We start from the raw sequence: 23,243 nt of genomic DNA on the forward strand, positions 1-23,243 counted from the left end.
ATCACGATTTATGGTTTAACGTGTTATTTGGTGCTCCTTTAGCTGAAGGTGTGTTAGCACCTTTTTTTTTCTTAGTCCCCGCTTCCCAGCCTGACTCCATCCATCTTACTGCATTGGGGGGGAGACCAAAGAGCGAACAAGGCACTGGTTAGAAGAGGACATGGCGACAGATTACTTTGATCCCCAGGGAAGTGAGACAACCAAGCCAAAGAGGTTTACATTCGCTGCATGGATTCCCAGCTGGAGAGTGCACCCTTCTACACAGGTACTTTGCCATCCATTCTTCCCATCCTGGAGCCAAGGAAAGGCCAAATGTTATGGTAATTGGATCAGCACTATTTATAGGAAAACTGATTAACCAGTTAATCCACACTGCAAGCCAGCATTGGCCCATTGTCAATTCAAGAAAAGCAGCTCAAAAAATCTCAGAGGCCTAGAATCTCCATAGTTCCAACTGTGAGCAACCACCAGGGTATGCATTCAAAGCTTGCCAACTCAGTCCATTGATAGTGCCTCTTTTTTCCTTTTTTTGTGCCTATGAGACACTGTTGACTCCTGGCAACTGCTTGGACAAGTGCCTGCAGTTGTCTTGGCAAGATGTTCAAAAGTGGTTTGCCACTGCCTGCTTCCTAGGGCTGAGAAAAAGGGACTGGCCCAAGGTCACCCATTTGGCTTTGTGCCCAAGGTGGGACTAGAACTCCCAGTCTCCTGCTTTCTAGCCTGATGCCTTGACCACTACACCAAACCGACTCTCTATTGTGCCTCAAATGTCAGACAAACCTACTGAAATTAATCAGTTGACATGTCTCCTAGCACACTCTCATTTTACTCAGAAAGTCTTTAGCTCCTCAACGTCTCCATGCTGGAGACAGTAAGGAACACAAGAACAAGACCAGGAAAGTTGACCACACTTTCTCCTACAACACATCCACCCACCTGAAATATATCCATTTCAATGAATATAATTACAGAATGTTGGGGGCTAAGCTAATGATTACAATTCCCAGTTCTGGGCAGGCATCTGAATTCAACTATGGTGTTAAATTAGCTTATGCTTCTGAATGGTCATCTCTATCCAAGTTATCTGAATGCTTCTGAATGGTCATCTCTATAAGCTAAGCCAAAATGTAGGTTGGTTTGTCTATGGCTTAGCATACTGGGTAAAGCCAGTCATTGTGGCTTATTATGATTTAACCACAATAGACTGGGTAAAGCCAGTCTGTTGTGGTTAAATCAACCATAGCTGGAGAATTCTGGAGACATACAGGCTCTTGATCAACCTTCCCAAAACTGGTGTCCTCCACATGCCTTGGACTACAGCACCTACCCTCCCCAGCCTTCAGGAATGCTACCTAGGGCAGACAAGAGTTTTGGCTGCACCCATCTGCAGGGCCCCAGACTGGAGAAAGCCACTGCAGTCCACTGGAGTAGGTGATAAAGACAGCAGGTGGGGCTTATATCTCTGAGATCCCCTCCAGTGCACAGCATTTCCACCCAAGCAGGGTGGGTGTGTCAAAAAGAAATGGGCAAATAACCCCTACTCCTGCTATTCCCCAATTTTCTAGAGGTGGGGATTTAATTCTATTTGCACTGATGATTTTTCCAACCAGGGGGCTGCCCCCTCTCCTTCTGCACTCAGATGTGGTAGAGCCCAAACACAGCTTCATCCTTTTAGTGGGGAACAAAGCTTAATTGTTCTCAAATTAAATAGCTCTGCTTAAACTTCCCTGGTTTCTCCCTTCCAAGCTTCACAGGAAATGTGCTCAACCAGCACAGCCAACAAGCAAGTGTGTGGTTGCTATGCTGGGTCTGGAGAGCCAGGTAGAGTAAGAGAGAAAATGGTGCCTCTGTGCCGTTTTAAATAGCCAGGTAGGTCTACCCACCTGTGATTGCACTGACAGACTGTATGATGTAGTAGATTTTAAAATATTTAAAAGAGTCCCTCCTTTGGGGGGGGATGGGTGATGATAAAATTTGATCAATAAGATAAATAAATATTTATTACTGAATTTCTATCCTACCTTTCTGTTTATCCTAACTTTCTGGGTGGCTCACAATGACTTAGAAAATACAGAATATAAAGCAAATCAGTGCAGCCGAAAGCAAAGCCGAGAATTAAATGTGGAAACTAAGGTTGGTTTCATTAATATAACTATCAAGGGGTGGGCAAAAGAGTAGGGCCAGGAAGCTAGTTTTGTAAGGTCTGTCTTTTGTTTGGTTTTTTACTAAAAGTACACCAATGGAGCTATGAGAAAATGTGGCTGAGGCTGGCAGAAGGAAATCCTAACTCTCATGGTTAGCTCCAGAGTGCTAAACATGAGAAATGAGTTTGTATAGAAACTCACACTTCTCTTTTGCTTGATGCTATTTTTAGGCAATTTGGAATCCAACACTCATTGCTCTGCAGCATGACTTCAAGATTCCTTTTTCTGAACTTTCAACATCCACTCAATCATCTGGTTAAATAAAGGGGAGGAAGCTTGTATATTATTCCCTCCTGAGCTGCAAAAGTTATTTTTGTTCGTATTACGTGCTTGACCTGATTATTGAAATCAGTCCCTTTTGGGAGGGTTGCCCAATGCACTGAATCATAAATTAATTGTACTTAGAGTCCCCCTTTTGGGGGAGATGGGCGGTAGCAAAATTTGAATAATAATAAATTATGTGGACTGAGTTTCACATCACGCTAGTCCGCAACATATAAAAATAACCCTAGCATGTTGTGTGAATGCAGTTGCTAAGTTTTTAACTAACTTGGTAAAGTATTGTGTGAACACAGCCACTGGGTAACTTTAAAGTGAGCTCCCTTGCAAGGTTATTGTCTCCATGCTTCTTGAGAAGAGATGGAAAGCTGGCCTGATTTGCAGGAAAGACTCCTCCCTCATTACTGATTGAGTCCCCCGCCATGCTGAGCTTACCATGGTTTATTGAGTAAGCTACAATTGGTTGAGTAGTTACACTCTGAGCTATACAATCTGACTTAGAAAGCACAATGGCTGGCTTCATACAGCATTCTATGTCAAACCATGCAAGCCACGGTGGAGAGATTGCTGACTTAGGTATACCAAAAGACTAACTTGATACAAGGCTGCCATTGTAACCAAAGATGGCCAAGATCTTCCATGATGCAGGTAGAAAATTCTATCTCTGCCTTCCCCTCTGCCATTTTTTACATGAAAAATGCAACTAAAAAATCATCATCAGGGTATAATAGAGTTAGTAACAATATTTGCTGCTGTTTTCAAGGCATTCAGCACCAGCTGCCTCATTCTGCTGGGTGGCTGGACTTGCCTCCTCTTGCTAAAGGAGAAAACTGAAACCTGCCCCCCTCCACACCCAAATGCTGAGCCAATGGCTGGGTTCACCCAAACCACTAAGAGTTGGTTAATCTGGCTTAGTGTATTACATGAACCCAGCCAAGTTGAATTAATGCAGTAAGCCATGGCTTTGCATGATCTGCGAAGATAGCTAGCTTTCTTGTTCAAATATGATGCCTTGGACAGCTGGAAAGTCTTGGGAAAACATTAGAAGGGGAGGAAGTGTCAAGGCATGGGATTCATACTGGGCGCCAAGACGGGACACAAAGTTCATAACGTGGCGGCTACATCACAGATGCTGAGGAGCTTCAGTCAGAGGCACTTTGGAAGGGCATGGAACTGAAGCGCTGTATTGGAATTAAGATGAGTAACCTAGAAAAGCTTAGGACCCAAACTTGGCGGCAGGTTAGAAATTTGAGCTTCATGCTCTTGCAAAGCTGGATAGAGTTGAAAAGCAAAGAGGCCAGACTGACAAATGAGGAGGGTGGATGGGATGCACACACACTACATTAAGCCATGATTTTGTTAAATGGTTTGTTGAATGGCTCTGTTGGAGATGTTAACAAATCAGCATGCCTCAATTAGCATGTAAATTGAGTTTGTCCCATGATGCATCTCTCCTGGCTTGTTAGAGGAAGCTGTTGCCACTTTCACTTCTTGTCTGGCTCTCTGGCTCTCCTTCACCATCTAGGAAGAAGCATGCTTTGCTTCGCTCTCTGTCCTGGGCCTAAAGCCATGTGCTTGCCCCTTTCTTCCATGCAGCTCTTAGCAGCTATAGGGCTAAGAGTTCATTAAGTTTACAGAAAGAACAGCAGAAACAAGGAACATTGTTTTTCCATGTAACTGAACCAAGAATAAAGTCAGTAAGACTTTTTTTTTTACTTATCTTAAACTTACTTTGTCTAAGCATGTAATTCTTTATGCTTGGGAAGGCTAAGTGTGTAAAATCAATAACCTGTGCTTCGCTAATGTGCTCATTAAAGCTATTTAAGATAATATTCTTTTTCTGTGCACAGCTTCTCTGCTATGTTAAGCTCTGCTCCATTCAGTGGTCCTAGCTGTCCACGAATGGCTTCAGGATCCACCAGACCTTGGTTTATGTAAGCCATAAATCATAGTTCATGCAAAACAGGAAACGGTGCATATTCCTGGCTTGTGCCAGGAAAAACTCTGAGAACTGGAGGCCTTTGGCAACTTCACTCCAAATTACTCCTTTAAGTAAGAAAAACCAATTAAAATCTATTTACTGCCAGCCTAGATTGTTCCCAGGGATTACTACTAAGTTAACAAAGGACACTGTAATTAGCATTTAATTGGGTATTGAGGAATGTTGCAGCAGCAACTTCTGGAGTTTCAGTAAGGCAATGAATGGTGTTCACATGGCAGGAAGGTAGGGCTGGTTTGGGCCTTTGCTTCTGTGGCATGAAAGGTCCTCAATTATGTAATCCTTTCGTGTGGATAACTCCATGCTTCAGCAGAAGGGATTGTGATTTATTTTGGCCAGGGGAGGAAAAACAAGTCTCTGCATGCTTAGGAAGAGGCTATGTCAAAGCACGGAGGAGTCCTGTGCAAGCAGCCCCTGACAAGCATATGCTACTGTCTTGACAATGATCCAAAGCATAAAAGGCATTCGCATGTGCAAACATGTGAACCGGAGTGCTAGTGGCTTCAGGGGGTATCTGTGGGCGGCAAGTGGGTGTGTACATTTGTTGCTTTCTGCAACAAGAGCTGGTTTTCAGTGGAAGACCAACAAGCTCCTGATCCTTCCAGGACCATCGTTCCAAATATTCCCTCGGGGTTGAAAGGGTAATGCTGGTCCACCCATCTGAAACGTCAACAGGTGAGGAAGCCGACAGCACATCTGGCTCCAAGCAGAGGAGGAGTGGGGAAGAAGCAGGTTGAGCAGCTTCCCTTTAAATTGCTTACTTCCTAGCAGCTTTTCCACTTCATTCACTGTAGAACTTGGAGAAGTCCTTTCCTATTCATTAGCATGAACACTGAATTGTCTAAATTTAAGGAATGTTTACAGATTGACTGGTTCATTTTGATCCCAGTTATATTGGGACAGCATCATTTAGAAAGCTCGTCTGAAGTTCCATAAGGGTCATCAACCAAGAGAGAGTCGTCATCTTTTATTCCCCTTTGCAAAATTTAATTCCTAGGGTCTATATCAGTGCTTCTCCACCTCAGCAACTTTAAGATGGGTGGACTTCAACTCCCAGAATTCCCCAGCCAGTGGGAGTTGAAGTCCACCCATCTTAAAGTTGCTGAGGTGGAGAAGCACTGGTTTAAACCATTAATTAACATTCCAGCAAATCCACACACAGCACCTTACAGTGGTCAGGTCCAGATGTGATGAGAGCAAGCACAGCTGGAATCAAGGCTGGGCCCCCACTGGGCCCCCTTACATATATAACACATCTTGGTGGCAGTGTTTTTCCCAAATGCAACTTCTATTCATTTGGCCAATGTCAGGGTCAGTCTCGCTTCACAATAAGACGCAGACTCACTTAATGGGTATTAAGGATTTCTGGTTTATTGGAATGGTGGCTGACGGAACGAAAAACGGGAACGGGGTGTATGGTGTGGAGGTGCCCATTTTATACCCTCTTGTAGGGCCCCGGGCTCCTCCACCCTCTATTGTCCCAATCCCTCTTGATGGGATCCTTGATGGCTGCATGGGCGTTTTCCCGGTGTCTTCCCTTGTCCTCTCGATTCTGGTGTGTCCTCCAGGGTACCAGGTGCAGCTTATCTCTGCTCATCCGATGTCCTTCTTTTCAGCTGTATATGGGTCCATGGGTGTGGGTGCTTTGGGTGCTTGTTTTAATCCCTGGTTTAATTATCATCTTCCTCTATTCCTTGATGATCATGATCTACGTTGTGAGGCTCTTTGTGCCTTGCAACGAGGTCATGACAGCCAACTTTGGCTGATCTTGAAAACGCTACACAAAGTCAAAGACAGCTAGCATGGGGACAACTGGGAGGCTACCACAGTTCACGACAATCCTGCAAAATATTTTATAGTTGATAGAAGGAGATGGGAAGCCCACCATGTATGGTGCCTTGTCCTATTGATGGCTCCAAATATCCCAGTTCCATTCACTTGTCCATGTATTGGTCATACAGACTGGGAAGTTGGAAGGTTTCTGGAGGGTACCACCTTGGGGAAACCTTTACTAAAACCTCCAGCTGCCAAGAGAATGAAATACTAGCTACAGCTTGTATTGCATAAGAAATTGGGCAGGATTTTTTTTAACTTGGTCATGGTCACCATTACTGACATTTCTGTGATGCCATGGCAAATTCCGTATAGTAGCCAGTAGTTCTTAGGTCTCTGGATCAGCATACAGTGTATCCCCAAGAAGATGCCATTCTTCTGCAGTCACATCTCTTACCTTATATTTTAGCTGTCAGACTTCTCAGGAATATAACTATCTCAGATGACAGAAAAGTCCTTTCGAAAGGAAATTGTCAATTGTTCCTCACAGGTAGGACTCTACCTTAAAGATGTTAGTGGTCCCTTGTTTGAAGAATCCCTGGGAAGGGCTCCTTCTGATATTAAAATAAATGACAGGATATTCTCTCAGGCCCTCCAAGCTAGTAATTAAATACAATCCAAACTTGAGTGAAATATTGAAAGCAAAAATCATACAGGAGAAGTTCTCTGCCAGGTGATAAGGGTTAATTCTGGGTAATTATAATCCTGTTGATAGTTTTCTGTCCTCAAAAATTTACTGAGAGCAAAAAAATCCATTTTGGATTATTTTCTCAACCACAGAAGAATTGGGGGTTATTGTTTGCAAACCTGGTTTTTAATTTTTCCCCCCCGCTTAAGTTCATTAACTTACAGTCTTAGAACTCTGAATCAAGACATCTAATGGTTTATTTTCATAGCATAATAGTTTTGTGAGAGAGAAGTCTTGAATTTAGTGGCTCTGTGTTATGAATGCATTTTAGGAAGTTCTCAGTTTTAATCGGTGAACCGGGTAATATTTATGCTGCAATTCATACCAAGCTGTGTGTTGCATAACACATCAACTAGCTCTTTAGTTATAATCTCACTTGACTTATTCGATGATCTCACCGTGCAGGAAAGAGGTGGAAGAATAAAAGGGTAGTAAAAAACAACAAAAAAAGCTAGACCAAAGTCCAACTCTTGTGTAACTGAAGTGTTTATTTATTGCACTGGAGTGCAGCTTTCTGGGCAATGTGCAGATCAAATAGAATGCTGCACTTAGACAACTCAATGTAGAATCTAGCCCAAGACAATAAAAATCAGTAATAATAATAGCAATAAAATACAGGGTAATAATTCACAGTCACACGTAGCAGCAATGCAATGTTTTAAAAAATACTATAGTCTTGCTGTTTTTTAATGCCTAGGAAAATGAAAATAAAGTTCTTTGCCTAATGCTGGAAAGATCACAGTATAGACACAAAGCAAGTTTCTTCAGGGATGGTTTCCATGAAAGGATGGTCAACATGAAAAAAAAAAAATAGCCACCAGCCTTGCTTCCTTGAGTGGTGTGAACAAAGGTTGACCTGCCCTTGAGAAGGGGAAGGGGAAGGGAACCGTGAGCGATTAACAGATAAGAAAAGATTACTCAGTCTGGAGAAAGAGAAAAGTGTGAGAAAGAATCTCAGAATAACACCTCCAGATTTTGATTGGTAGATGATAGAGAGAACCTTGGACCGGCTTTCAAGATTCTACTCTCCACAGTAAAAACATTCCTGGATTCCTTGATGGCTTAAGGTGCACCCAACAACAGACAGATGTGGGAGGATGTTCAATTTTGTACAAATAAAAATATGTTTCAGAGGAAAGGAAGGACTCAAAAGAACTTGGGTGTGAGGAAACTCAATTACCATGGAATTTGGGGTTAGGAAGAATGAATATTGGGGCGTGGGACAGAATGGAGTAGCAAAACCCTCAACAGTAACTTGTTGCTGTTGAGGATCTGATCTATGACTAGGTAGCGCTTGTGGACTTCCCAAATTAAGTACATATTTCTTCACTGTCCCTTCTGCAAGAACCTACATGCTGGTTTACCTATACTACCTCCAAGTAGAAGTCAAGTGGAGGTCATTATTCATTATGTTCTCCACTGTCCCATTTACAATAAGATCAGGGCCAAACTCTTGATGGTAAGTGAATTCAAGGGCTTGGTCCTCGAACAGTATCTTCTTGCAGATGTTTTTCCAACTGTTAGCAATCTGGTTGCTACCTTTGCTCTGCTCGTTTAAATCATTTAATTTAATTTAATTTAATTTTAATTTTTTAAGTTCTTAGTTATAGCTCTGGCTTTATCTTGTTTTAACCTTCTTACACATTTTTTTTTCACAATTTTGCTATTCTACTGTTATTTTATGGTGCATTATATGCTTTAATCTGTGGTCACAACAATAAACTTAGTTATTTCCAAGTAGAAATCAAGACCAAAGTCTTACAAATAGAGTTGCCAAACACTTATCGGTAATCATTGCTATAAGTTTAAGTGTCGAAATCTTGGAATGATGTCCAGATTCAGTCCTTCTATTCTTTTATCTTAATTTTATCTCCTTTGTTTTGCTTTGTTTTATTCACCACTCATATGTGTAAATTTTGACCGGCAGGCCTATATGATGGTTTTATTCTTATTGTTTTTGAGTCTACTTTTCTAGGTTGTTTTATTGTTGTAGCTACTTCGCTGGTCATTGACTGTAAATAAATACAATTAAGGTTAATTTTAAAATTAAAAACTGTGTAAATGGTGAACTTTTGTAGAGAGTAAGAAAGATGATCTTGATGGAGATACGCAGGATCCACTGGTTAGGGAACAAAGGGCTGAAACATTTTTTTAAGCCCGGGATGACGTAACATTCAGAAGTGACTCAGGCAGACACCTTCCTAATTCACTGGAGTATAAGGGGGAGAACATACAGCACAAACAGATTTGCGAGAGCTGTTGTTATAGCCACTCTTAATAAAAGGTGTTTTAGCTTTCCTAAAATTGATTTCCTGGTCTGGTTTACCTACCAGGGCTGACAACATTTCATGAGATTTAGATCTTCTCAGGCAAAGACTCATGAGATTCCAGCCAAGACTACTGAAAGGTATAAAGACCCTGGGTGTGAGATCAATGAATCCTCCTCAGATTCAGTCACCTCATGGGGTTTGGCCTACTGTATTTTATATGACTTTATTTTGTTTTCATTCATACTACCACGTGATAGTAGTTGACACCTACACAAGAAGACTGAGTCAGAAGTTTTGCATTTTTAAGCATCCTCTTTCTTTTGACCAAAGGGACGTGGTGGCGCTGCGGGTTAAACCGCTGAGCTGTCGATCGGAAGGTCGGCGGTTCGAAACTGCGCGGCGGGGTGAGCTCCCGTTGCTAGTCCCAGCTCCTGCACACCAAGCAGTTCGAAAACATGCAAATGTGAGTAGATTAATTGGTACCGCTTCGGCGGGAAGGTAACGGCGTTCCGTGTCGTCATGCTGGCCACATGACCCGGAAGTGTCTATGACAACGTCGGCTCTAAGGCTTAGAAATGGAGATGAGCACCGCCCCCTAGAGTCAGACACGACTGGACTTTACGTCAAGGGAAACCTTTACCTTTACCTTTACTTCTTTTGACCAGTTTTTGATCATGACCTCTCCGTGGAGATATTTTCTGAACACATGCATTTAGTCTCCTTGAATGGAGCCAAATTTTGTTATACTGCTTGCAAAATTGGACAGACTTTGGTTGCCCATCAATGAACCCACCACCTGAGGAGATTGTGGGGTCAGGAAGCTCAATAGCAAGAAATCTCACTGCAAGCCATTCAGGTCTCAGTGAAGAATTTCTTTATTAAGATCTAGTCCCTGTCCATTCAAAGACTCAGGTGAATCAAATTCCTTGGATCTCTCCCCTTTAGCTTATCCCACTTCCCACCTTTCATTTGAAATTGAAGATTGATTGATCAGTTCCTGGCTGCATTCCTCAGTTTTCAGTTGGAGTGATAGTCAAAACAATTGAGCTTCATTTCAGCCGTGTCGATTGGTGCTGTTTCTGTTCTCAGCAGCATTAATTAATCCCCTCCCTCCTGTACACTTCCTGGCAGAGGAGAAGAACCAGAAACATTTTATAGTTTCTGGGACAAGCCTCTGACACCACCAATTATAATATTTTTTATCCTGTTTTGTTTTTACTTTATTTTTATTTTTTAATGTGCTTCTATCTTTAACTCTGGTCTGTAACCATACTAAAAATTCTTTTTTTCCTTCTCCTTCTCTGAAAAGTCCCATATGCTGATACATACTCAACAGATTGATGTCCTTCAGGCTATTCATTCTACCCCTCTGTTGTCAGAGAATGCCAGTTCCATCAAATTCTATTTCAAGATGTTAATTACAGGTGCATGTTTTATGAGGCTCACTTTATGGTGAACTGAGCAGCTTAATATTGAATGTAATTTACATTACAATATTAATGAGGTGGTGCTTTTGAAGGTCCCCAGGATATACATGCTGGTTAACGGTGTCCCTTGAAACTCAAGAATGTGCAGTAAAATGCACTTCGCCTTCTAACATCTAGGCTCTGGCCCAAATGATAGTAATCTTATTTCATAGATTTTCGCATTCTGGAATTGGATAGAAGCAATTCACTCTTTTAAAATGTAATGTTACAATAAAATACAATAAAATGACATAGTATTATAAATTAATTGATGAAAAAACATATGTACCTGCACCAATATTAACAATGTAATGTAACCTCAGAATTAATAATTACAGTATTAAAAAAGGGGTTTATATTCTCAACAGAATGACTCCAAAATCTTGACTTTATATTTCTTGAAAACCTATCTTGACCCCTTTTCAGAACAAACTAATTCAAACCTTGACCAGCGACACATGTCAACAATCCATTGTTGCAAGTCAGGTGTAAATGTCTCCCTCCTGCACTCAAGAATAATTATTTGCCAGCCCCAACCAATTGCTCCAAAAATCCACATTTCCTGGCCTTGTGCAGATTCCAATGGACAATGAATCAATGGATGAATGTGTATGGACTCTGGGCAGCTTACACACTATGATGCTAGGTTAAAACAATTAAAAAATATAAACAAAATGAAACAAGGTAGCCTGGACTAAAAACAACCATTAAAACAAAGCACAACAGGTCCTCCCCCAAACAGGGAGGGGAAGAGAAGAGAGGTGTTATGCTTTATTCTATTAAAAAATGGACCAGGGGACTGGGGTGGGGAGTGAATAAAGAATTTGATTGATGAAACTTTTTCAGCACTCTAAGGTTGCTTTCCTGGGGAGGTTCTGAAGAGAATAAAATGGCAATGTAAATGCACACACACCACAAAACTGAGTTGCTGTTGAGTGATGCCTCTGGGTCTGGATCACTTACTGGCTGCCCAGGTGATTGAGCACCCTTTGCCGCCTGTCACTAAAAGCAATGCACTAATTAAGAACTTGGTTTCCGGTTGTAATATAATGTGCTGGTTATCCCTATTGATCTAGGTTACCCAAGGAAATGCTTCCTTCTGTCGTTTTGGCTCACTGAGGTTGTGAGAAGTCTGCCTCTAGTTTCCAGTCTTGGGGAGACCCAATCTTATTTATAGCAAATCAGGGTCTCTGAATGCAGGTTAATTTGTTTATTCATTTATTGAAAAGACTTGTATGGCCTCCCATCTTTGAACCACAGTTCTGGCTGGCTCACAGCAATGATGTAAAACCAAACGAAGTTGAAATGATTGGCCTGCTTCTCAACAGTTTTCGTACAGGCCTTTAACTGCTGAACATTTTAATTTAATTTTGGGTTGTTTTTTTTACTTGATTTCAGATTGTTATGTTTGTGTTGCAAATGGCCATGAGACTTCAGCGGCTGGTGAGACGGATAAAAAAATAGTAACACATTAAATGAATACTTGGAAAGGAAAGCAGAAAGGACTGTTGGAAGAAAATCTTACCAAGTTTGTTCCAAGCCAGGAATAAAAATGCACAGGCAGTTGGTTGAACAGAGGTGAAGATTATTTTCCAAAAGCACCGTACAAAGTCTGCTGGCTTGAGGGGGCCCCACTTAGAAATTTCCTGGAAGCCCTTTATATAGGAAAGCTTTGCTCTAGTTCTGCGAAAGTGTTTCCCTCCTCTAGGAATTTCTGAGAAGGCACACTTAGCCGGTTTCTTGGCAAGGGGCGCTCTCTAGGAATTCTAGGCCAGTGCAGTTCACCGGAGTTCAGAGGGGAGGCGCTCTGTGGCCAGGCTCCCTGCTGAGTTGTGGTTTCCTTTGTTTCGGAAAATTAGGTTTCCTACTGAGCTGTGACTTTTTCCTGTCTAGCCCTGTTAGTTTGGAATGTTAACTTTCCTGGGAAAGAAACCTTTTGTTGTTCAATTATGGAGATCTGTTCGGCTGGGAAGAATGTTCACCTGAATGGGCTCTGCTAATTTCTTTGGCTAAGTCTGAAAGGAATGTTCATTTGACGAGCCCAGTGCTTCCTGCTGCATTTTAATATCTCATAACTTTTAACCTTTTACCTTGACTGAGAAGCGAAGGTTGTACAGGTAGTCCTTGGTTAACGACCACAATTGGGCTGGAATTTTGGTTGCTATGCGAAGCGGTCATTAAGTGAATCTGACCTGATTTTGCGACCTTTTTTGCAGCGGTCATTAAGCGAATCGCTGTGGGCGTTAAGCAAACCACATGGTTGTTTAGTGAATCGTGCAGTTCCCCATTGATTTTGCTTGCTAGAAGCTGGCCGGGAAGGTCGAAAATGGTGATCATGTGACCACGGGATGCTGCGACAGTCACAAATGTGAACCGGTTGCCAAACGCCCAAATCGTGATCACATGACTGCAGGGACACTGCAACAGTCACAAGTGTGAGAACCAGTCATAAGCTGTTTTTTCCAACACTGTTGTAAGTCTGAACCATCCCTAAACAAATGGTTGTTAAGTGGGGACTACCTGTATGGCGGGAAAAACAGTGTTTGGGGAAGACAGTATGGAGGGAAAGAGAGAGATCTTGATTCCTTCTTACAGGACAAGAAAGTTGGTGTCCAAGGAACCTGGGGAAGGAATTCCAGAATTAGGGTGTTCCCACTGGTGGTGACTTTTCTTTATGACCCTAATTTGGTTTGACTTTATTTTCCCCCAAACAAGAGACGAACTCTTTCCTGAACAATGTAACTGGAAAACCAGATGATTGTCTTAGATTTTACTGAGAATGGAGGCAGATGAGTGTCCTTCTGTCTGTCAGGAGGAGCATCTTAAATCCAGGATCTTTTTTGTGAACCTCCACTCAGTGACAGAGTGACCAGACGGGTTCTGCGGAGTTTGCACAACTTACCCTTCTCCAGCGTGGCCCCCACCAACGACGGCAGCCTAAATGCCACGGAGGCGCCACATAGATTGGAGCCCTCAAGTCGCATCCAAGCATTTTCTCAGAATTCTCCACCCGGTTTGCGGGTAGAGGAATTAACAGGGACTGTTTTGCCAAATTTCTCCAGGGGGAGCGAACCTTTCCAGCAGGTTCTCAGGCATGGTACTCTTAATTAATAGCAGCTCTGCCTTTTTTCCCCTGCAGGTTTGTGTGGAGTTCGTCTTAGGGTTGTCTTTGCTGCCTTGTGGTCCCTGCAAGCAGAGGCAACCGTGTCGCTGAAAGGGATGGCTTTCTTTTCATCCTCCCAGCCCTTTATTCCGCCCCCACCAGTGTCTCTTCTCAAAATTCACTTTCTCCTTATTAAATAAATAAATAGGCAGAGCTGTACATGTAATGCTAGACAATGATTTGTCTTTAATTTAATGCCCTTTGCAGTTCTCAAGGGATTTTAAAATATATATATATATCATATCTTGTATCTCTGGCAATGGAATCATTAAAAAAGTGTTCCTGGGAACATCTAGAACATTTTTCTTGTCCATTATGCTAAGTTTTGGAAGAAGGATGATTTGAATGCTTATAATAAAATGTACTTAAGGATAATAGCTTCTTTTAACTTGAAAAGAGTTGTGAAATGTCAGGTTTTAAAGAGATTTAAGTCACTCAGTCCTAGAGCAGTGTGTGTGTGTGTATACATATACATATATATAATATAATTTTTATTGAAAGCCAATTTGACACAGGGTTGAAAAACTACAGAAACTTAAAACAGAAACTTAAACAGAAAAATAGAAAAAGGAAAAGAAAAAACATAAAAGAATAAAAGAGAAAGTAAGGAACAGTGAAAGACAAGAAAAAAGAAGGAAAAAGATATCAAAAGAAGTGACTTCCGATCTTTGCAGCGGTTATAGACTGAACAGTTACTATCTCCATCCTCCTGAATCCCTGAACCAAGGGATCTTGGTTCCCTTCTTCTCATAAACAGCCTCTTTTTAATCAGTCAATCCAGAAATCACCAGTTCATTTTTATCCATTTTCAGCCAAAAGTCCATAAAGGGTTTCCAGTCTTTTATAAAAGTAATTATTGTCCCCTCCTAACTCAGAAAAGAACTTCCTTAACTTACCACGATGTAAAAGAGACAGCGGGAGATTTGTACTTTCAGACTTGCAAGATTGATGTCAGCCTTCTCAGGTAGACCAGACAGGAGACACAACCAGGTGAGCTAATTCTACTTTATTGTAAGGCTACTTTAACAGAATCTTGCAAGTTGGAGAGTGCAGTCCTCCCGCCACTTTCTACAGCCTGATCGGTTAGGGCGAATCCTTCCTAAGTTTCTTTCCCTGCCCGTTATGCAGCTGTGGGCTACGTCCTCTCTTATCTGATTGTTCCCTAGGCAGCAACTCTTCCCCCGTCTCCCAAGGTCATTCCCACACACCATTACACTCCTTGAGATCTTGGAAATGGAGGTTGGATTGTTCATCTGAACACTTGGAGTCCCACTTTCTTTTCGCTGCGTCCTGTATCAGTGCGATTCTTCCCCCAGTTTTAGCTTTGTGGTTGTTGTTCACACTGAAGTCAATAGCGCAATGAAGGGGAGCATGCACCCTTTGCATTTCATTTTAAATAGTTTTGCTGCCTGGACTGGAAAGGATGGAGCCAGGTGATCATTTCAAATTCGGAATTATGCTTTGGATGGTATTTCCTTTGAAGTTACTACCTAGTGCAATTGATCCCAAATGCCCCCTTTTAAAAAAAGGTCCCTCTACATTTATTTATATAAAATGTATCAGACCACCATTTTTTACCGCTTTACGCTGCAGGTTAAACTGCTGAACTGCTGAGCTTGCCGATCAGAAGGTTGGCGGTTCAAATCTGTGTGACGGGGTGAGCTCCCGTTGCTAGTCCCAGCTCCTGCCAACCTAGCAGTTCAAAAACATGCAAATGTGAGTAGATTAATAGGCACCGCTTGGGCGGGCAGGTAATGGTGTTCCGTTTAGACATGCTGGCCACATGACCATGGAGGAAGTGTCTATGGACAAACGCTGGCTCTTCGGCTTTGAAACGGAGATGAGCACCGCCCCCTAGAGTTGGACACGACTGGACTTAATGTCAAGGGAAACCTTTACCCTACAGTCAATGAACAGAATTCAGTAACTGGACAAAATTAATACTAAAGTATTGCAACAAAAAAAGCTACAATTATATTGTCAACATGATTGAATCATGATGACTTCCAGTGGCGTCAGCAAGGCAAGATCTGCAAGGGAGCTTGCACAGCGTCACAATCCAAGCCCCAGCTTGTACATTAAATCAATCTGAACGGCCTGGATAGTCGTCATAATGAAACAGTGTGCAGTACAGCCTAATTCTGTGCTGAAATCTGCCCTGCGTTTGGTGATACCATTCCAACTTCACAGCAAAATGAACTATTAAGAGGGGAACACTCTTTCCAAAAGGTGGGATACGGGAGAAAAAACCTTGCCAGAATGCATTTGTTTTGAAGGGTGAGTATAGAAGTGTATAGATTAGGAGAAACATGGTGGAAATGCTGAGTTTCTTCTGCGTATTTTTCAAAAGAAAAACGGCCATGGAGTCAAAACGCAAAAACTCCTGGGTTTTTCTCTGTCCAGTAGCTGGCAGTTTCAACGGTGAAAGATAAGTTGTGTAAAGTACTGTAGTACTTTCTTTTATCTGCCCCCAATGTTCTCCTGTTTGTTTGTTATACTTTTGGGTTATATAGTATCCTGCTCCATTTCCAAAGATGCCAACTTCTCCGTGGATTAAGTAGACTGGAATTTAGGAAGAAAGAATGAATGGTTGGGGGCAACCTTCTCCCCCCACCCCATTTTCTCTTTCTGTTCTTTCCATACCTTTTGTCTTCCTGGTTTTTTTTCCTTCCAGTTGGTTGCCAGAACCATGAGTCTTCTCCACAAAGTATTCCTTGTACGATGCAGCACAAAGAATGACTCTCCAGAAAAGCCTATTATGGAAAGAACAATCTGTTCATTTGTCCATTTGGCTTAAAAGATGCATTTGGAGGGTTATTTTAATTGCCTTACACATGCTAAGCCAAGAGTCGATTAACCAAGCTGTAATTATCTTAAACCTGAGAAGTTCCACCCTAATCACCTTGAGCTAAAACGCTTCCCACTCTCTATGGTCTGTTTATGCCTGTAGCATCTCTTGCTTGGTTGTTGATAGCCAAGTCATTAGGAATTATTTTTACTAGAGAAAGGTGAGTTTGTGCAACTTGCTTGACCTGGGCTCCAATAGGCTTTGAATGCTTTGAGGTTCAGCTTGTGGTGGGAATTCAGGCATCTTCTGAGCTTGGTCACTGAACCAAGCCCCCATGTTCAGCCATAGTATCATTCAGTTGTTTGGACATTGCATTTCGGGTGCAAAACCCCACACAACCACTAGGTGGCAGCAAAGATCCACCTTATCTGCAGCCATCTAGTGTTCAGCTTGAACTTTGCACTCCAGATCTGGCACCCCTAAATACAGCCACTGTGTATTGTGAACTAGGGTTTCAGGTTTAATTTGTTAAGTGAATCCAGCCTGCATAAATAAGGGGTAGCACATAAGTATGGCAAATTCATGTACACCTTCATAGGGATGTGAAAATATTCTACAAATAGCCCATTGGCAAAGTTGGTCACTATTTTGGATTCCTGAAGGGGGACTTTGTCTTTGGCCAAGATTTCAAGCCAAATTGAATCAGGTTATATGAAAGAGCAATGTCATCTGGAAAAATCACAGCTGTTCAATCTTCCGATTTAGCCTAATGTTAATGCAAAGTTCACTGGAAAGTTTACAAAAGAGTCTGCCTTTTTTCTTTAGGGTATAATAGCTTTATTGATTTGCTTTGAAGCCTGGGTGTCTGGGAGGGGTCAATAAAGTCAAGATGGTGGCCACAATCACATGACCAAATCCCCACCCCTTTGCAAAATCACATGATTGTGCCCACCTTCTTGATATTTTTCATTCCCCCTGATATACCTGCTATGAACTTTAACAAAGATGCACAAAATGTTTGTCTGTAATTATTTGTATTCTCTCAGATCCCCTCCAACAAATACTGGTTTTCTCTCAATTTGAAATAAGGCTTGGGGGTGGGGGAGCAAAATTGTAGAGTAATCCTAAAAGAGGTTAAAAAAAAATCACCCATCCACCTTCCAAATCCAGAATAACCACCACAATGTTCTTGTCCTACACTTGTGCATGAAATATATCCTTCTTGCATGTGAGTGAAGCCAATTTAGTGGCCTGCTAGAACCACTGAAATGGAACAGAGCTTATAACACAGATGAGAAGCTGGCACAGAAATAGAAAATTATCTTAGATAGCTTCAAAGAGCATATCAGAGAAACACAGGTTAATTGATCTTACATATTCAGCCCTCCCAAGCATAAAGAATCGCATGCTTAGACAGATTAGATTAAGATAAGTAAAAGAATTTCTTACTGACTTTATTGTTGCTTCTGTTACATCCATCTTGGTGGATAAGATGAAATTCCTTTGTTCTTCTTTTCTTTCTAAATACTTAGTTTGCCCTAAACTCTCAGCCCTACAGCTGCAAAGAGCTGCATGGAAGAAAGGGGCAGAATCCTTCATTAAGGCCTGAGCACATGGCCCTGATGAATGGAGAGCAGAGCATCATGCTTGCTTCTCCCTGGGTGAGAAGAGAGAAAGAGGGAGTGGGAGTGGGAGTGGCAACAAACAGCTTCCTCAGAGTTGCATTGCGGGACAACTCAATTTACATGCTAATTCACATGCTAATGAGGCATGCTGGATTTGCCAGGACTTCCAACAGTGAGAACTGCATTAGCTGTGTGTTTGTAGCTTCCTGTGATGGAAAGGGAGCTGAGCCAGTGTCAGTATTAAGAGTTTTCACCTACAGTTGCAGGACTGAGAGCTTCTCTTGGGCAGGAATTGTCCTGCCTTCTAATTCCAGAAGTTTTCCTTGGGGGTTCTTGCAGTGAAGACACTGTGATGCCATCTCCCCACCTACTCCAAGGAGCAACTCTGTATTTTCCCTATATTGGGATGGGTGCTGTGTTTTTACGTTGTTGTCCCTTAGCCCAAAGGACAAACACAGAGAGGAATGAAAGGCAGCAGACCGGACCCTCATGCCGATGTCACATTGCTGAAAAGGATAAGCGAATGACAGTGGGGGCTGTGTCAGAGTGGTCCTGTCCCTTTTGCAACCTCACCCTGCCCTATGTAGTCCTCTCCCCCAGCAATATTAAGTGTGACCTGAAGCTATCAGATGCTTAGTAAGGTTCACTACAAACAGATTTCTGTAGGAAGCTGAGACGGAAAGTAGCTGTCTTTTGCATATTTCAGAAATAATCAAAGTCAGCATCTTCTATACTGCACTTTCTTTAGACGTGTCCAAGAATTCACAGAAAGGGCAAACTTCTCTTTCTCTGTCACTAGATTCTGATGATCCCTGGGGGGAAAAACATGATCTCCTTTGTAACTGAGACACAGAGAACAGGCTGTCGCTTATTTTTTTAAAATAACCTTGTGTCCACCAAGATTTAGCTTGCTGGGAGCTTTTAAACAAGTGAATGGCTTCATGTCACATTAAGTCTTGATGCAGTTTAGTTGTTGATGACTTTGCATGATTTTCAACTTTTGTAACTCTAAACCAGAGTTTCTGGCTTAACCTGAATGTGAACCCAGCCAGCTGAGGATTATTCAACACACCTTGGTTATCAGCGATTTAGCAGAGTGTGTTTGGCTTCTCTTATTACTTTAAACCATAGTTTATTTAATCATGGCCTACTGAATAACAAACAGTTGGCTGGTGTCACACATTGTTCTAAACCAAAACCTTGATGTCTTTTGTTTCAACAGCTTGGCAGGCTAGATGCAATCTTAGGTAACCTATGAAAGAAGATTGTTTTGTAAGAACACACTTCTGTTGAACTAATGTGAGGCTCTGTGCTCAGGGGGAAATGGAGACCATGAAGTGCTTGTCACATGTTAAAACCAGAACTTGTGATACTGTGTCAGAGGTGGTTCTCTGTTGTTTTTCCCCCAAGGAATTGGCACCCACATTATGGATAGAGTCCAGTTCTCACACGGTTTCCTCAATGGCTCTTTTGATGACCTGATGTCTCAGGAGATATTTGGTCACTGATGAATTGGGAATTATGCACTGTAGCCCTCGCCCCGCAGCTATTTTCCAAGGGAGAAAATGAGGTTCTCAAGAGATCAGTACTTTCTAAAATGCATTTCAACAACAAACACGCGTTATATTATTTTCTTGAGTCCTGTTCTTTTGCCTTACTGAGGAATAAACCAGCTTGTGTGGTTGCATAGAAATGTAACATTGGCAATACCAATCCAGACTTGCAAAAGGTTGCTCAGGCATGTTGGAAAATCCATGTGGATTTGACTGGCTTAATGTCAAAGAAGCAAGTGATTTCTTTTGCATTGTTTTGCGTTCAACTTTCCCCAACCTGAAGTTCTCCAGATGTTTGGACAGCTCTCAGATGTTTATTGCATCTGAACACACGAAAACCTAAGAAGAGCCTTGGGGAGGCATCAGGCCATGCATGCACTTAATCCAGAATTCTGAGTCTCATTATGGCCAGCCAGATATGCCCATGGGTCTTATAAGAATGGACAAAAATTTTAGAAATTGCCTTCTTTCACTGTTGTGAATATTCCCAGTGTATCTGGTATTCAGTCCTGCTCTCTCTGATTCAGTCTGGTAATCTTGTGTGGTCCAATGTGTCTCTCTCTGTCCTTCTTCAAAGCTTTTAAATTAGTAAGCCCCACACTACCCAGTCCTGAATCTCTCTGCTTTTAACTCTGGGGTGTATTTCTGACTATAATGTTGTAAGCCACGTTTTGCCAACCCAGGTAAGTGGGATTCCATAAACTTTATAGCCAGGCAGATCTTTGAACCTAAATAGCCGCTCTAAGGCTGCATCATCTGAATCTATAATCAATAATTTTAAAAAGGCTGTGTAAAGGATGAAGCAGACTAAGGATGGATGCCTTCAATTCAAGCTTCATTACATTACATTGGTTTTTTTTAATCGTGTCCAGTTTTCAGAGACTGCCTGGATAGTTCCTGTAGTCCCCTTGGCAAGGCTTTTTTGGAAGTGGTTTGCCATTGCCTCCTTCCTGAGGGCTGAGGGAGAGTGACTGGCCCAAGACCATCTAGCTGGCTTTGTGCCCAAGGTGGGACTAGAACTCATGGTCTCCTGGTTTCTAGCCTGATGCCTTAACCACTACACCAGCCTTTCTCAACTTCTTGACCCTGGAGGAACCCTTGAAATATTTTCCAGGCCTCAGGGAACCCCTGCACATTCAGGCTCAAATAGGGGCCAGCAGTTCCAAAATTATTACATTGATTTCGTGGGTAGGCCTGTATATATGCATTAACAGTGTTCTTAAACTAAAGATAAAGAATGAAACTTGTGAATTCTTTAATGTGAAGTTGCCCAAATTTGAAATAATTTTTTAAATAAATTGTGATCCCCCAGGGAACCCCCTAGTGTCCTCTCATGGAACCCAAGGGTGCCACGGAGCCTTGGCTGAGAAACCCAGCACTACACCAAAGTGGGTCTTCAATTAAAGGATGTAGACAAGTGCCATTAAGCCAACCCTTAAACCCTGGTGTGCAGACCCCCTCCTAGGAATATATGATTACCTGTTGCAACAGTCCAAGCATGATACACGCAAAGTTCTTCCTACAGCGAGAAAGCCCCCATTTTGGAGTGCAGTTGAGCAACATTTTGATATCTTTAACCAGCAACTTCCAGCTAGCTTTAACCAGCATAGCCAGTCGTGAGGATTGCTGAGATCATAGTTCAATCACATCTGGAGAGTAACGTCTGTTCTCCAGCCCTGATCAAAACAAAGTTGCTTCTCAAAAAACCTGAAAAATAGGAAGGATTACTTAGCTTGGAGCGTGACTCCAGATAACTCCGATCGTATCATTCATTTGATTTATCTTCTAAGCCTGTGGTTAAAAACATCACTCTTGTGGCTAATTGAAACTTGTTTTCTGAGGAAGGGTTAGAGCTGAAGAACCGGGAGCAGAAAGAAAACAAATATATTCATTGCAGTGAAGAGACCTAAAAGCATTTGTCGGCTGTCGAGAACCAACTCGGGCTACGTTTGAATGAGCTAAGCCACTGTATTTTGGGGGGTTGAGTTGGATTTTTTTATGTGTGCTTTCAAGTCAGTCCTGACTCCTGGCTAGTCCACGGACAAGTCCCTACAGTTTTCTTGGGAGCATTTTCAGAAGTGGCTTTGCCCTGGCCTCTTCCTCCTCAGGGCTGAAAGAGAGGGGCTGACTCAAAGTAAGTTGGATCTCCTGTAAAGCAGGAGCAGAACTCATGATCTCCCATTTTCAAACCCGGTGCTTTTAATCGTTACACCAAACTGGCCCTCTTGTTTGAGTTAGTCTTGACTCCTGAGGACTAATGGATGAGTCCCTGCAGTTGTCTTGGCAAGATTTCAGAAGTGGCTTGCCATTGCCTCCTTTCTAGGTCTGAGAGGGAGTGACTGGCCCAAGGTCACACAGTTGGCTTTGTGCCTAAGGTGGAACTAGAACTCACAGTCTCCCAGTTTCCAGCCAGGTGCCTTAACCACAACACCAAACTGGCTCTCTTTTATTGTACATTTATCTGTGCTGTGTTAATTAAGCCACAGTTGGTTGGATATGCCAACTTCTCTGTCACAGCACCTCCCCTTTGGAACAATATCCCCACAGCACCCCCCCACCCCAGAGATCCCTGTGGCTCTATCTTGCCTGCCGTTACATGAATTTTAAAATCCTGGCTTTTCCCACCAGCCTTGCGTTAGATGGATGAATGGGCTACATGAGGTATGAGGATTATGGGCAGAGGGGTTTTTCTCCCTGAATGGTCACTGTTTTTTGCTGATGTGGTTGGTGTGTACTGTAGAGCTTCCCAAAGTTGTCTAAAATGTGGCCACCTACAAATTAGATATACAGGTAGTCCTTGACTTACAACCATTTGTTTAGTGACCGTTCAAAGTTATAACAGCACTGAAAAATTTACTTATGACCAGTCCTTGCACTTACAACCATCACAGCATCCCTGCAGTCATGTGATCAAAATTCAGGCGCCTAGCAACCAGCATGTATTTACGATGGTTGCAGTGTCCCAGGGTCATGTGATTGCCATTGGTGACCTTCCCAGCTGGCTTCCAACAAGCAAAGTCAATGGGGGAAGCCAGATTCACTTAATGACCATGTGATTCACTTAACAACCATGGCAAAAAGGTCATAAAATTGGGTGTGACTCACTTAAAGATTGCCTTGCTTAGTGACCAAGGTTCCCGTCTCAATTATGGGCATAAGTTGAGGACTACCTGATTGATAGAATGGTTGGGTTTGCATGGCATCCTTTAAAAAAAAAGTTAAAACAAACCCTTTTTAGCATATACCTATTCTCACACTTCTGTCTGTGCATGGAGTTATCCATCAACTGTGGAGATTAATCTTACATCCCTAACGTACAGTGAAATATGAAACCAGAGACCCCAGGAGACCAGCTCTCTCATCCATTGCGGTAAT

The sequence above is a fragment of the Candoia aspera genome, chromosome 11 (genome assembly GCF_035149785.1).
Source record: "Candoia aspera isolate rCanAsp1 chromosome 11, rCanAsp1.hap2, whole genome shotgun sequence".
NCBI classification, from domain to species: domain Eukaryota; kingdom Metazoa; phylum Chordata; class Lepidosauria; order Squamata; family Boidae; genus Candoia; species Candoia aspera.